The sequence below is a fragment of the Haemaphysalis longicornis genome, unplaced genomic scaffold (assembly GCF_048455015.1).
Source record: "Haemaphysalis longicornis isolate Haplotype H1 unplaced genomic scaffold, Haemaphysalis longicornis Haplotype H1 scaffold_2, whole genome shotgun sequence".
Taxonomy (NCBI): domain Eukaryota; kingdom Metazoa; phylum Arthropoda; class Arachnida; order Ixodida; family Ixodidae; genus Haemaphysalis; species Haemaphysalis longicornis.
Window position 1 is genome coordinate 206049347 of NW_027526295.1, and position 12239 is coordinate 206061585.

The window sequence follows — 12239 nt, forward strand, 5'->3', positions numbered from 1 at the left end:
CAGCGAGCGTGTTGTTGTTGGAGCCCTCCTATGTGGCCACGGAGCAAGAACATATTGCGGGTTCAATGGCGTGGAATGCATGCAGGCACCCAAGTGTGCGCCTCCATATCTGTGGCCAAGCGTCTGTTGCTTGGCGACGTTGTGCGCACTAAATATAGGGGCTTTAGTGCGCACGGCCCGCAGATGGGGCCCCCCTCTTCTCCTCCATGCAACCGTGCGAGTGCGCCGTCACTCGTTACGTCGAGCTCCGCGGGATGGCGGTACTTGTCCATGCTAACCACGACTGTGAAACACACGACTGTGTTTCACGTTACAAACTACTTCACCGAACGCAATGTATTGCCTCGAGTTCAATGTGAGCGCGATTAATAACAACTCTGTTGACGCCACCGTTTAGAATCGGATTGGAACGGAGCAGATGACGCGCTCCGGTTTTTTTTTTTTTTTTCTTCGCCGTGCGGCCGCGGTGGCCCAAGCCGCGCCGTGTACACTGCCATGGAGTCGGCGGCGCATCGGCCATGTCTGTGGCCGTTTCCAGTGTTACCAAGCGAAGAAATTGACCGCTAAAGTTTTCAACGAATACCGCCTATAGGAAGGGAAACGGCCCATTGCGGCAAGCGACCAGAAAGCGTAAACCAAGGCGGACTGCAAAGCTTCGTAGCCGTGTTGCGACGGCGAAGGAGAGAGTAGCGGCTCCTGATTGACGAAACGATAGCAAAACTTGTTGCTGAGTAAGCTGGTGCATACTTAAAGAAAGAAGAAAACGTGGTGCAAACTAGACGTGGACGAAGGAGAGAAGATAGAGGTACCATACGATAGCGGCCGCAATTCATTACGTGGCTGCGGAGTGACATGGCGATCGCGGCGGCTGCAGTTACTCGCAGCAGCTGCCATGACGAGCGCTTGGGACGTTGTCTGGCCTCGCTATGAAGCTTCGTCACCCGTTCTGCCTTGTTCTTTCTCCGTGTGTCTGGCCTTCAAACGCTAGTTTCCCTGTGCTAGAACTGGCGTGCCATCACGACGCGAAAAGCAGTGCCACGGAGCCCGTAGTAGGCGGAGCATGCGCGCCGGCTGCTAAAAATGAAGAAAAGCCCGACGAAACGCTGAGCCGAGCCAATGGCTGCGCGCTCCTCGGAGCGCAAGCGCCCTGACTAGTTAGTGCCTCTGAGTTGTTTCGCTCGAGCTTATTATCCACAGCGCTTTGAAGCGGAAGAAAAGGGTGAAAGCTCCAGGCCTTATACCTTCGCCACCCTATTTGGGGCCCTTTTAACCTAAAGCCGAGCGCTTGCGACGTTACCTGGCCGCCCTAAGCGCTGTTTCCCTCATTTCTTGGTCTTACTCCGTCCATCGAACGCGTGTTTTCGAGGTTCTGATAGAGAGCAGGATAAGACCTACGTGGCTAAAGCTTCTTTCAGCTATGCTTCCATGTGGTCAGCGATCATGACCACTTTGCTTACTCTTGGCGATGAATTTACTTTTCGATTTAACTTTAGTGCAACGTTACATTTTACACAGATCTGGCGCTAAACAGGTAGCTTTAAAAATAGAGTTTTAGCTACCCGTTTCTGACAGACCTCTCCGCTCCGATAGCAAGCGGGAGCGCTACCGCCCGATACTGGAGCGGAGGCTCCAGTGTTGTACGGAACGGCGTTCCTGGAACTAGTTCCTTTCTGGAGTAACGAAGGAACGCCGGAACTGTAACGGTAACTCGTTATGTTTATGAATGAACGGTGTTCCTTTTGCAAACGTTACATTGCTAGGATTTTGCTGTTTTTGATGCCAAGGCTCGAGCATAAAAATCCACAAGGCAGTACTGTGTATCTCTAACTACAAGCAGGCCAATTTGCCCGCTCCATTCAGCGGAACGTGCTTCCTCGAAAGTCAAAGGCAGAAAAATACCCACGCCGCGGGCCGCAGCTTGTGCTTGCTTTCATGCCGTTCAACGGGTGAATAGCGCAGCCGCGAGAACGTTTTTCACCCTTGATCGTTTGTCTGGGGAGGCCAGGATGCACGTCTGGGCGATAGAATTGTTCCCTGCCGGGCGGCGCTGCAGGTCCCTTGTGAAACCACCGTATCTGTATATTGTCAGGGGTAATTACCGCATTAGTGCGCGCGAGGCGCGGGTGCGTTGCTGTCTTGGGAGTTGCGCTCGCGGTGAGGTGACTCGAAAGGTCACCGGCCATCAATAGGACTGGGCGCGCCGCAGTCTGTCGGGATGCTGTACTGTTAGAAGTTACAGTGTACGCACACAGTTCGTCACGGCGCGGTCTGTCGCCGATCTGGCGGGAATGGGTCGACATGAGTGCCAGGTCCTTTTGTATTGCACGCGTCGTGTTTACAAAGGACAGGAATTTCGTCATTGTTAACCGCAAAGCAACGATCCTTAGTCGTCAGCGCCTCCAGGAATCCTCCCCTGTGGGTTTCCTCACACCTCTAAAACGTCTCTCCAGAAAAGGAGAAGTTATTGCAAACAAGATATACGCAAACTGTGCATATACCCCCGACATTCTCTTTAAATGGACCTATCCTCGTACAGCATATACTCCAAAGTGCATATTCTGTGGGGAATCAGTCGTTTCCAATCTTTACCACCTTATCTGGATGTGCTATGCCTTTTCACAAGTACGATCGGAACTTTTAACACTATACACTCCATCCCGTGGGATGAACAGGACCATATTAGCCAAATGCGTGCTAATCCCTATTTATTAGAGGCAACTGTAGAGTTCTCTCTCCAGAATGGTCTCTATAAAGCAGTTTGATTCGTGATTGACTCAGCCCTGTATGGGTCAGTGATTCTGTGACAAGTGCGAACTGACTTTCTAATGGGACAAAAAGTGCAAATGTGTTATCGATTACTTTTATTTTTATATTTTTTCCCTTTCCCACTCTCCCCCATCCCCTTCAGGGTCTTATGACCTCCTCCAATAAACAGCCAATCAATCAATCAATCAATCAATCAATCAATCAATCATTGTTAGGCATAATTTCGTCGCATGCCGTATGGACAATACCTGAGAGAGGCCGCCGGAACGTGGACGGCCAGCTTTCAGGGGTTCTTTAGTGTGTCGGTTTTAACCTGTGCTTTGATAATTTTTAGTTAAACGTGGTTTACGCACGTGATTAGGCTCCGCGTTATTTATTGTGCGTTTTCTTTATGCGTCTTTCTATCCAAACCAGCTGATTTGTGCGTCGCGTCCACATATTCGGCTATCTTTGGTTGTTTCCTTTATAAAATACCCTGGTTGTGTTCGGTATACATTGTAATTCTTACGCGTAGATTTCATGTCTGACTACGCTGTTTACTTTTATTGTTTTATTGCTATCGTCTTCCGACTTGAACTTGTATTGCGAACCTCGTAGCCATTACTTGTTCTGCTGTGTTTTGTTACTCGCCAATTTGTGCTATATGATCCGCAAAGCTTCACTTTTGTAACCCCCTTACTCAATTCCCTGCGAAGAGCCTGCAAAATGTTTTAAATAAACTGCAATATTGCATAACCATTCATTAAACGTCTATCTATTGTTCCTTTCGACACAGTTTCTTAAGCAAGAAATTTAATTATGTTCCTGCATGTGAGTAACTTTCTATCTGAACATCTGAAGCGCAGTAACCTGAACTGCGCATTTGTAAGACCGAAGTGGAAAGTGCCATGTTGCACGGGTGTAGGAAAAAATGGTCCCGGAATAAATGGTCCCGGGAAAAATGGTCCCAAAGTCAAGGTAGGAAAAAATGGTTCCGGAAAAAATGGTCCTGGAAAAAATTGTCCCAAAGCCAAGGTAGAGAGAGAGAGAGAGAGAGAGAGAGAGAGAGAGAGAGAGAGAGAGAGAGAGAGAGAGAGAGAGAGAGAGAGAGAGAGAGAGAGACAAACATTTATTGTACTAATGAGCAGGATGTTCTTAGGATCACGATTGCCCCGCGCGCAGAATCCCCGTCGCAAAAACCCCGCCACGTTAGCCCCGTGTCTCATTTGCCCCGCGTGCAGTACCCCGCGCTATAATCCCCTCGTGCCATTTGCCCCGATGCCAGTTTCCCCGACCCATCCTCCCGGGGCGATATTATGGCGCGGCATTTTCTTTTCAGTGACTATAATTTTTTTAATTAGAGTAAAATAGGGTTGGGCGATCTTCACAAGAAGATGATTGGGTCTGCCGCTTTCCCGAAGTAGCACTGGGGCGTTAGTCCTTCTTCCCTTAGCTGCGATAATTTAGATGTGGGTTCAAAGTACGATGGCGGTAAACGCTATCCCACCCTTCCCTCTCCGCTCGGGTCTACGACATTTCGTTGCACAGACATTTCGGTGTGCGGACATTTGGGTGCATAGACCTTTCGGTGCGCAAGCTTTCCGGCTTGCTTTAAACAGTCATTCTATATTTCCGCGTAACTTGGGTTATGGAGCCCAATAACGTACCTACTGCAGTGGTTGCACATTTACATTGATGCCATTTCTATTTGCGTTAGTTATTTGAATAAATTGAGCATTTCAATATTTCTGTTTATACCTTGTTCAAGAGACACCTATTACAGCCAACTAATTAAATCGTTTTGCAGAGCCTTTTATTTACTACAACACTTTATAATGTAGATTCGCTCTTTTTTGCCGCATGCACATCAGCTAAGGAAATCAACCGATGTTTACGATGTATTTTGCAAGTAATTTTCTCTAAATAAAAGGCAAACTCCCACTATCGCAAGAAAGCACCTTTACAAACATTCTGCTGCCCCCGAAAATGCAAAAAATATGAAGTGTTTCATGCCGGCAGCGCTGTGACGCTGTGAGTGGGCATGGCGAAGTGAACCAAACAGCAACGCTGACCATGTCCGTCCCTTTCGTTATCCAGGCAATCCTGCTTGGTGGCGTCTTCTTCCAGCCAGCCTGTCACGTCAAGCCCGTCATCTTACCTACACCTGCCTTGTCACCAACTACAGCACTGCCCCACGAGCCAGAACCAAGGCACATGTTGTACAGTCAGCCTCCCGTCGACCACCCCGTGGCGTACTCTTCTGTGACGTCATCGTCGGCGCAGAGTATACACCATTTTCCTTGCTAGAGGTGGGCGCCACCATTTGCTTTTTCTGGCCGGATGCTAGCGCTGTCTATGAAGCGACCACCGAAACCTCCGCGCTGGGCTGTTAAGTGCTCCGTTCTTTCCGTGCGTCTGCTCGCTACCCGACGGCATTACCAAGTGAACAGTAGTGGTTTGGCGTTAAGTTAGCGGTTGCAGTGCTTATGTGTGTGTGTGTGTGTTCTGTTTTGTTTTCATCATCTGCGGGCGGATTTTAGGTCTTAATTTGCTGCCAGAGCAGAAAATGCCGATCCCGGCTGTTGCGAGCAGTATTAGCAGTGTGGTGGTGGTGCCGGTGGTGCTCCGCAGTTACGCGATGCAAACGTACCGGTATGGCACCGACTGACATAGAAATCGATAACGGGGAGTAAATACGTGTTTTCAATGCCACCGTGCTTGTTATTTTCACCGATTAGTCATGTTTACGGAAGCGCGGATGTCGAATGCGAAGCGCGCACAGCATATGTGGGTCACGGTGATCCGTGCTCGCGATGGACTTTCGACGAGGCGATTGCTACGCTGTTGACATTGCAATGTAATATAATCTTTCTTAACTAGACTTATGACGGTTACTGACGAAACGAAATTACCTGGGCGGAAAAATAACACGACCGCACAACAAGTCAAATTAGGTTGAGCAGAAGGGTCGACGTTCGGGCGAGTTAATATTGGTTGATCATGATCGTGATCATGATTGACCTAACTCTGCGCAGCGCGTGTGGCCTGTCACTCGGAGCCCACCTTTGTGAAACCGCTGCTTGCACCACAAATGCTTTACGCGACCAGCAGTAACTGTTTTGTAATTGTAATTAGATTCCGTGACAACGCAAAAGGATTAGAAGCTTTTCCTTTGACCGCGTTGTGAACAGGTTGCGCTATTTTCCAAATGCAGCGTTCACGCGTATGTCGAGCTGCGTTTCCACATTCGGCTGCCTGCTTATCCTGCTATCGACCAGCAGTGCGCGATGGAGAAAGTTATCCTTTCATATCGTTTGGCAGTGGAATGCGTTGGCCTGAAAAAAAGTAAACAAAACGCCGTGATTTTAAAGGTTAGATTAGATGAAAAGGGGATTGTTTAATGACAATCGGCTGTAATGACCAAACAATATATGGTATTTTAAATTGACTACAAGGAACCAGAACTTATTGTAACGTTGTATTGTATCGGCGCTCGTGAAAGATCCCCATGTGGTCAAAATTAACCCGGAGCCCTCCACTACGGCGCGGCTCATCACCCATGAAGCGTTGGGGCGTCAAACACCATAATAAATCAATTAATCAATCAACCAATCAATCAATGATGTATTGTAAAGGATAAAGTTGCTTCTAACATTTCAGGGGGTTCCGTTCCCTGTCGCAGCTTTGCGTGTGATAAATGGATTTTGCTCCGTCTGCTTGCCGTCCAAGTGCACCCAACCAACCCTGGAGTTGGTCGTCGGTACAAAGTCGTTGCGATTTATCAACGGCATCCACCAATATCTCAACTCGGTGTGTGTTGGGAAGCGATACAGCAAAAACACGCCGCAACCGCACTGCATTTTCTCCAGGCAGTGTCGTGCACATGCGTGCTGTCAGCGACTGTTCCTCGCTTTCTCTGGCTGTTCAATAACCCACCGCCGCGCAGTGCTGACCGAGCGACGTTTGCGCCTTGAACGGCATCGCAGCATTGGCTAAAACTGTTGAAAGTTCCGCAAACACTAAGCAGGCGGTGCGAAATGCCCCTGAACTACGCAGCGGAGCACACCGCGCCGAGCGATGTTAGCAGCCCAGCGCGCACAGGCAACACTGGTCGGCCGCCGAGAGAACTGGTTTGAGAGTATTTTCCTCCTTTCCCGGCTGCTTTTCCACTTCAGTGGGCATGGCGAAGTGAACCAAACAGCAACGCTGACCATGTCCGTCCCTTTCGTTATCCAGGTTAGTAACGAATGTAGCTCGGTACGATCAAGTAATAGGTTTCTTGTTGTTGTGCCATGCCCACACACTTGCATATGCATTATGTATGACTGTTTCCATGTCTGCAAGCTCATTCTTTGCGGAGACGTTGAACCAAATCCCGGTTCGATGTACAAGAAATGCCCGTCAAAGACTTGGAGCAACAGGATGTCATTTTGAAAAATTTAATTGAGTTGAAGAGCGAACAGACGTCCCAAAAGAATTCACTTACGTTTAAATCCGGTAAAATTTCTGACCTCGAAAATCTCGTCACAGTAATGACCCAATCAACTAGCAAAATTGATCAGGTTGATTCAAATTTAAACCAACTAAAATCTTCCGTAGCTGACACGTCAGAAAAGTTTGTCGATATCGAAGATCGTAGCCGCCGTTCCAATCTAGTCATATATGGCCTCGCGGAAAAAGTAAATGAAACAGAAGAGGACTTAAAGAATGAGGTAGTGAACGAACTGTTTCACAAAAAAACTTAAAGTTAAGTGCACTTCAATAGGCCGCATACACAGACTTGGAAGAAAAGCTGGCAACCGTCCCGTAATATTGTACCTCCAGGATTATAATGAGAAGCAAGAACTACAAAAGAACGCGAAGAAGCTCAAAGTTTTCGATGTTTTCATTTAAAACGATTACTCTCGCTGCACGCTCCGTAGGCGTAAACTGTTGTGGGGCAGTGCCAAGATAGATAAAGCGAATGGAAAGAAACCGTATCTCCTGCATGATAAGCTGCGAATCGATGACGACACGTAGTATATGTGGGACGACAGCCGTAACAGGCGCGTAAAAGTTCAAACTATCACTCCTCCTGATTTAGCAACGACATTGCAGCCCGCAGAAACATCTTGACCGAATACTTGCCTGCTCAATAAAACCTTGCGCCTTATTAATATCCACGCCCGAAGCATTCTTAACAAAACGATTGAACTCGAAAATACACTGTTAACATACTGTCCCCACATCACCGTAGTCACGGAAACTTGGCTTCACGAAGGAATCGATGATACAGAAATTGTTCCTCAAAATTTTAAAATATATAAGGAGAGACAGGTCCACACGTGGAGGAGGCGTCGCTGTCATTTTTAGCGCCCACGTAACCGTTACCCCTTTACAACAAATAGAAGACCACGAAAGTTTATGTCTGAAAATAAACGTCTTTGGAAATTCTTTTATTTTAGTTGCCGTTTACCGCCCTCCTTCTTCTGATGGTGATTTCCTGAGCAAACTCTACAACTTTTCTGTCAAATACTCTCAAAGCCGTCTTATAATTGCTGGGGATTTTAATCTACCGAACATTAATTGGTCCAAATTAAGTTCCTCATCTTCAAGTGATCAGATTATCTTTGATATGATGTTAGCGTGTGATCTGGACCAAGCAGTGAGCGTGCCAACACGCATACAGGAGCAGACAGCATCGATTCTTGACCTTGTGTTCCATAGCAAATGCCTTTCTGATGTACATGTATCTGTTGATGATGGTCTGTCTGACCACAAGCTGGTTCTTTTTACATGTCGTGTAGTCAATCAACCTGAACAAATGCCTGTAAAACAAAGAGTGTCTAAAAATTTTTGTAAAGCAAATGATGAATCAATTCTCGATTACATTGATTTAGCCTTTGATCGCTTTACCGGTGTTGATGTTAACTGCCTCTGGAATACTTCCCGGTCACTCTGTTGCTATTGCTTCGAAACTTTCATCCCGAACAAACCAAAAAAGCAACCCTTCAAAAATCCCTGGATAACAAGAGAAATTATTCATATAGCGCGGAAAATTAAGCGCATGAGAAAACAAAAGTCACAAGGTCCCTTTTTCCAAAAATTAAAAGGAACCCTTTCTGAAAAAATACGGTCTAGCAAGCACACTTTCTATTCAGTAAAATTACCGCAATTCCTTAAGAGCGACCCCGCCAAGTTTGGCGCCACATAAAGACTAATAAACAAAAAAATGCAAACTGCATTTTGCTCGGCAATCAAATTATTCGAGATGAGAAAGAAATAGCGACAGAATTCAACCAGTACTTTCACTCCGTCTTTTCAAACCCATATGCGTGTTCGATAATGCCAGTGGAAGCTGCGCAGAAATAGATCCTGACTTCATAACATTCGAAGGTATATTTTCTATGCTGAACATTAAAACAAAATCTTCTTGTGGTCCGGACAACATACCAAATGTATTTTTACGTCTCTACGCAGCATCTCTTTCCCGCTTTCTTGTTATCATATTTCGCTTATCCTTATCAGAAGGCATTGTACCCGCAGACTGGCGTATCGCTCGAGTAATCCCAGTACTTAAAAAGGAAATAATCTCCTCATAACCAATTACAGACCGATATCCCTTACAAGCACGTGTTGTAAACTGCTGGAACACATCATCTCAAATTACATGATCAATTTTTTAGACACGCAAAATGTTCTATCGACATTCCAACACGGTTTCCGTAAAGGTCTCTCTACAACTACCCAATTAATTTCTTGTGTCCATTCATTCTCCTCGGTTCTATATAAATCAGGCCAAACCGATGTAATTTTCCTTGACTTCAGCAAGGCATTTGATTCGATACCGCGCTCCAAACTAATTCACAAACTTAATTTGATTGGTTTTCCCTCTACTATTGTTAAATGGGTTGCGCCGTATTTAAGTTGACGTACGCAGTTTGTTGACATAAACGGTGTTTATTCTAACCCTCTCCCTGTTAACTCCGGTGTTCCCCAGGGAAGTGTCCTTGGGCCTCTACTTTTTCTTATTTATATTAATGATATTACAACATGTGCTAAACAAGGTGTCGAAATCCATTTATTTGCTGATGATTGTCTATTATTCCGTTCAATTAACTCCTTAAATGACCAGATAATGCTTGACCAATCTGTGGAAGCCATAACTGCATGGTGTGACCGCTGGGGACTGAATATAAACACTGATAAAACTATGTTCATGCGCATCACTAAGAAACAGCCATTTATTTACTCGTACAATATAAAAGGAACCGCCATTTTACTAACAGAAAGTTACAAATATTTTGGCCTTACAATCACTAGCAAACTAACTTGGTCTTCCCACATTGAAAAGATTTGTTCATCCGCACGTAGGAAATTAGGCATGCTAAGGCATAAACTCAAAAGTTCTCCCCCCAGTACTAAACTGCTCGCGTACAATACAATAATCAGGTCTGGTTTGGAATATGCATGTGAGGTGTGGGGTCCGCATACTAAAAAAGATATTAACAATGTAGAGAAAATCCAAAGATTAGCCATCCGTTTCATTTTCAACCGCTTTCGCCAGTCGGCTTCCCCAACTGAACTAATGAATGATAACAAAATTCAAACCTTAGAATATCGCCGGAAAACAGCAAGACTAAAATTTCTTCTATCCAGCAAAAAAATGTGTAGACCTATCAAACATTCTTGCTCCGTTATCTTCGCGTCCAACAAGACGCTATCATTCCCACAACTTCACTCCTATCTTTGCTCGAACTAACAATTTCAAATACTCTTTCTTCCCTCGCACAATAACAGAATAGAACGAACTACCACACCACATTTTTGAATCTGGAAACGTGTTACGGTGTATTAAAAGTTTTTGTGAAGTGTGACTTAGATCTTGTACCATAATAGGTTGCATATGTGCCTGTTAGTTTGTGCCTCCTCTGTATTGTTTCCTTTTTTTTGGTCATGTTTATTGTATTGTACCACCCCCACTCCTGCCTGGGCCATTCTTGGCCTGCAGTATTTTCTAAATAAATAAATAAATAAATAAATAAACTTGCAAATACTGTTGTCGGCAGCTTTTTTAGACGAGCACCAAAATCGCAGTTAGACATGTCTGAACGTCGTCCGGTGCTCCCTGAAAAAGTTCGTCTGGGAGCGTTTCTTTGGAATCTTTTTATCTCCACATAATCTGCTGCCAGCGGTGTTTCTATTCGTATAAAATACGTTGATTGATTGTAGGGTTTAAGGCGCCGACAATTCAGACGATGAGGTGCGCCGTAGTGGAGGGCTCCGGATTAATTTTGACCACCTGGGGATCTTTAACGTGCGCCGAAATCTCGTACACACGGGCGTTTTTTGCTTTTCGCCTCCATCAGAAAAGCGGCCGCCGCGGCCGGGAATCGAACCCCGGACATCGTGCTCAGCAGCGCAACGCCTTAGCCACTGAGCCACCGCGGCGTGTCGTATAATATACGTAGTGCGGTGTGAGTTTTAGATTTCTCACTGTATTTCGCCTCAGGATTATCCGACACCACATTTTTATTAAGAAAATGAAATGTAACGTTAATGTAACGACACGTTCCATATTTCGAGGTGGAACTGGAACGCGTTCCTTTCGCAATAAAGGAACTTGTAACGGGAACTCGTTTCAAAATTGGGAATGAACGAGGAACGAGTTTTCGTTCCTGTTTTAGAGGAACGTGTACAACACTGAGCGGAGCCCCGCTCCGCTAGCCGGGGCCGTCGCGGCAGCTTACGCTACCGCGCGGAATTCCAGCATGGCTGCCCCCCGCGAGGCGAGCGCGCTACGGCGAACTCCATTTCGTCAGTTGAAACACGAGCGACTAAACCGCTTCACATCCCCCAACACCCCCCTAGGAGAACTTCGACACCCTCCCCCACCCCAAAATTGAAATTATGGATAAACCCCTGATGCGGCCAATTTGTGGCCAGGTCCTTCCAGCGGCATAACTTTGTCCAATTTCATCGGATTGTCATCTAACACCAACCTCTCCCTTACGACCAACTGAGCTGTCTGTGCGTTCCCTACGGCGCAAATTGAAGGATGAATCCAAACATCCAAATATGTATAGCTAGACGGAAGGTTGCGAAATTTCAGGCAAAAGCAAAGTTTCACGAAACGGTGGGTGCATAGTCTTTGCTTTCACTTGTGATAACTTGGTTTAAAAGTGTTAAACCTGGGCCATTTTTTTTAATGAAGGCCGCATTCATCAACATTTCCCGCATCGAAAAGTTCGCATGCAGGCACGTTATTGAGACTTGACGTTGCTACGTGAACTTTCAAGAGTTTATATTTTGTAAACAATACATCAGCGCAATGTTTACAGGATGGTGCGATTGTGCGGAATGTACAAGAATGGGCTGCCGACTGGTGACAGATGTCGCGGCGAACAAATTTTTTGGCGCTTTCTGCAGAATATCGTGGAATTTCGTGTTCTGGAACGTGAGTATACTCTATAATCTAATAAGCTATAGCTGACGGAAGAAATTCAACGGCGCAA